The 4,189-nt window shown below is 34.7% G+C and overlaps 1 pseudogene; it reads right to left on the bottom strand.

The window, feature by feature from the left end:
• Nucleotides 1-1,433: 1,433 nt before the first annotated feature.
• On the bottom strand, nucleotides 1,434-2,781 carry LOC139876201 (phosphopantetheine adenylyltransferase-like; annotated as a pseudogene).
• Between the last annotated feature and the right edge of the window lie 1,408 nt (nucleotides 2,782-4,189).

Genomic DNA, 4,189 nt, shown 5'->3' with positions numbered 1-4,189 from the left:
TGAGAATCGAACCTGGTTGGCAACACCCTAAGTTGGATCTTACCCCATACCACCCAAGCCAAACTTCGGTGGTGGATGTCGTAGCCCATTGAGAGACAGAAGTCCACCAAGGTATTTTGGAACAGCTTAACCATTTTTTTTATACGAATTTAGCTGACAAAAGTAAAAATAACTAGTTATTAAAATCACATTTGACCGAATTCGGCCGACTTTGACCGAATTTGACCAACTTTGACCGACCTTGGCCGACTTTGACCGACTTTTTCCGACTTTTTACCGTTGGACGTTTTTTAGCAACGACGCATCGGCCATGCCTAAAAAACGACGCGCCGGCCGACTTTTGCAACACTGTATACATGTACAGATCTAGAAGAAGTAGGACCCATAGTCGAAGTGTATCGCGAAGCCCAAAAACATCTTAAAAGTCCGCCGACGTTAAAAAGTTGAGTAAAAGTCGGGTTGAGCCGGGCTGAGTCGATCAAAGTCGTTCAAATTCTAAGTTCTCAAAGTCGTTCAAATTCTAAGTAGAAGAATTGATATTTTTCAATTTGGATTGTGCCCTATATCTATGTTTATATTTGATATATTTATTTGTGTAATATATACATGTTTAACTTATTTATTAGTAAAAGTCAATGTTAGTCAACGCTCGACTTGTCTTTGTCTTGTCCCCGACGTGACCCGTTCATGTCTCGTCCCCGACGTGGCGGACTCGTCCTTCCAAGGTCCCGCCCGACTCGTCCCCGTCTTGCTACTTTTACAATTTTAGCTTAATACTTTTATAGAATAAAACTTGACCGTCGCTTATGACTTGATCCACGCAGGTTTGAGTGCAAGGCGCACAACTTTGATTCCCAACTGAAATGTTTCACGAGTGGGTCATCTAGGGAATTGCTTAACCACCCATCTTTGAAGGCAATGGTTAGCAACGTACCTACATAATCTCGTTGTGTCTCGGGTGTTTGGTATGGTCACGTATCTTTCTTATGTGACTTGTTTGAAATGTTCGTCGTTATAATAATGTGCTTGATACATTCGGGCCTCCTGGTTGTTAGTTTGACCTTTTTCTGTATCATTTACAATTTTATCTTGTTATTTGTTGATGGTGGAAGACTTAGAATTTGTTGAGAGATTTGGATGAATTGTTATTAAGTACGGAGTATATGTTTGATGTTTGATACTGGGCTAAGCCTAGAGAAAGGGTTTTGAGAGGTGGTAAAACGGGCATGTTGGATGGTTTGATTACAGGTCTAAACGAGTAAGTTTTGAAACGGGTTGGGTTAACCGGATTTTTTCAATTGGAATGTCGAATTTATAATGTCGTCATTTCAGTTAATCAGTTTCATTATACACATTCATCATTGTCATAGATATGATAAACAAGCAAAACCATATCACCACCATGTATGTATCTGAGATCTGCAAATGAAAGGTTTTTGTGTTCTCATATCATGTATAGGAGAGAAGTAGACAATGTATCTACAAGATTTATTTAACAAATTGTATATGGATCAAACTCGAACGGAGTATTGACATTATGAAGGCAAGTTTTATAAAAGAAAAAACCTGGATGTAAACTGTTTTGTATGAACATTTTATATGTATGTACAAGCTAACGTAGGCTAAATATTTGCAGCCTTCTCGGCCTCAAGCTTCCTTAATGTGGTGGAACTCAGCTTTTCGCCACTTGATTCTTCAGATACCAGATTCATAACTTCAATCTGTATGCAGCAATAAGTATTAAAGAAAAAGACATACACCATATGAGAAAAATTTAAGAAAGCGTAAGTAACATGCAGAACACGGACGGACCTTTAAGAAACTGTTAGAATGAGCAGGAAGACGATTACGATAGAGTACGCAATTAAAAAACTAAACCGTGGTATTTGTATGATTGTATATTTTGATGCTATGCACGTGCCGATATACAATGGTGAAAACTAACATACATTTCGAGCGTTTAAATTGAAAAACGAGGGAAACATTGAGGTCTAAACCTGTTTCTTGGAAAGCATAGGTCCATCTCAAACACCAACTACAATACGATCTCTTGCCAACTCTGCAGCTGCCTGTAATCAACATTCAAAGTCTCCAAATCACAAAAAGAATTAACAGAACATCATAGACTGATATATTATGTTTATTTACACAGTAAACAAGTGTGTATATAGATGACATAATACACATATAGGCAACAAAAACCTTGAGAAAAAGACGATGACCATCGTGTAAGCGATCAAATGTGCCACCTAGAACAACGGCCTCATAGGAATTCACTGGAGAAATGGTCGACAGATTAGATTCGAACTTATTACAGTCCTCCACAATTGTCATTTTAGCACCAACTGATCAACGTATTGTTTCATGTAACTATCAAATCACATTCATCATTTTATAAGATTAAAATTTAAGAATTAGATAATACAGTTGATGAAATGCGCATATACTTTCAGCTCAACTAACCTACTAAAGAACCGAGAACAATAACTACATCAATTTAATTCTAATATGGCTCTAAGTTATCAGTATATTCAACACTTGTTTGTGATAATCAAACAGCATGCAATCTGTTTCCCCAAATTACATAAACCCTAGGATATAAGATTTATTCAGAAGCCGTACCTTTATGTCTTGGAATTGTAGATGATAAGTAGCAATAAGTTCGATTAATCTATTTAAGCATCTTCTAACTCTAATTTGATTACAATCACTTGTTCTCTTTGGTTCCTCCAATTTTCTCACACTTTTGTTCTTGGGATATGACCAAGATTATAAAACTATCTCCGGTCAATGCAAGAAATTTTACAACATTAATCCTTTAAAGTGGTTTATATACCCGTCGCCACATATTTTATTGAATGATTATATAATTTTATGAATCCTGATCCTGACGTTATTGAAGCACGAGGGTTTGCACCGACAGGCGCTTGTTTTGTCGGAGAAAAGTAACCGGCTATTACCTGTTAAATAATAAAATGTCCCGTTGATATTGATTAAAAACGTTCCATATTAATTGATTTCGTTGCGAGGTTTTGACCTCTATATGAGACGTTTTTCAAAGACTGCATTCATTTTTAAAACAACCATAACCTTTATTTTATCAATAAAGGTTTCAAAAGCATTACGTAGATTATCAAATAATGATAATCTAAAATATACTGTTTACACACGACCATTACATAATGGTTTACAATAGAAATATATTACATCGACATATGTTTCTTGAATGCAGTTTTTACACAATATCATACAAACATGGACTCCAAATATTGTCCTTATTTTAATATGCAACAGCGGAAGCTCTTAGTATTCACCTGAGAATAAACATGCTTTAAACGTCAACAAAAATGTTGGTGAGTTATAGGTTTAACCTATATATATATATATATATATATATATATATATATATATATATATATATATATATATATATATATATATATATATATATATATATATATATATATATATCAAATCGTAACAATAGATCACAAGATTTCATATTTCAATACGCATCCCATACATAGAGATAAAAATCATTCATATGGTGAACACCTGGTAACCGACATTAACAAGATGCATATATAAGAATATCCCCATCATTCCGGGACACCCTTCGGATATGATATAAATTTTGAAGTACTAAAGCATCTGGTACTTTGGGTGGGGTTTGTTAGGCCCAATAGATCTATCTTTAGGATTCGCGTCAATTAGGGTGTCTGTTCCCAAATTCTTAGATTACCAGACTTAATAACAAGGGGCATATTCGATTTCGATAATTCAACCATAGAATGTAGTTTCACGTACTTGTGTCTATTTTGTAAATCATTTATAAAACCTGCATGTATTCACATCCCAAAAATATTAGATTTTAAAAGTGAGACTATAACTTACTTTCACAGATTTTTACTTCGTCGGGAAGTAAGACTTGGCCACTGGTCGATTCACGAACCTATAAAAAATATGTACATATATATCAAAGTATATTCAAAATATATTTACAACACTTTTAATACATTTTGATGTTTTAAGTTTATTAAGTCAGCTGTCCTCGTTAGTAACCTACAACTAGTTGTCCAACGTTAGATGTACAGAAAAAAAAATTGATATATATTATCTTGAATCAATCCACGACCCAGTGTATACACGTCTCAGGCTAGATCACAACTCAAAGTATATATATTTTTGG

Source organism: Rutidosis leptorrhynchoides, chromosome 11, assembly GCF_046630445.1.
Source record: "Rutidosis leptorrhynchoides isolate AG116_Rl617_1_P2 chromosome 11, CSIRO_AGI_Rlap_v1, whole genome shotgun sequence".
In the NCBI taxonomy this organism is placed as follows: domain Eukaryota; kingdom Viridiplantae; phylum Streptophyta; class Magnoliopsida; order Asterales; family Asteraceae; genus Rutidosis; species Rutidosis leptorrhynchoides.
The sequence above is the reverse complement of the archived record's forward strand: the minus strand, read 5'-3'. Positions and strand labels throughout refer to the sequence as shown.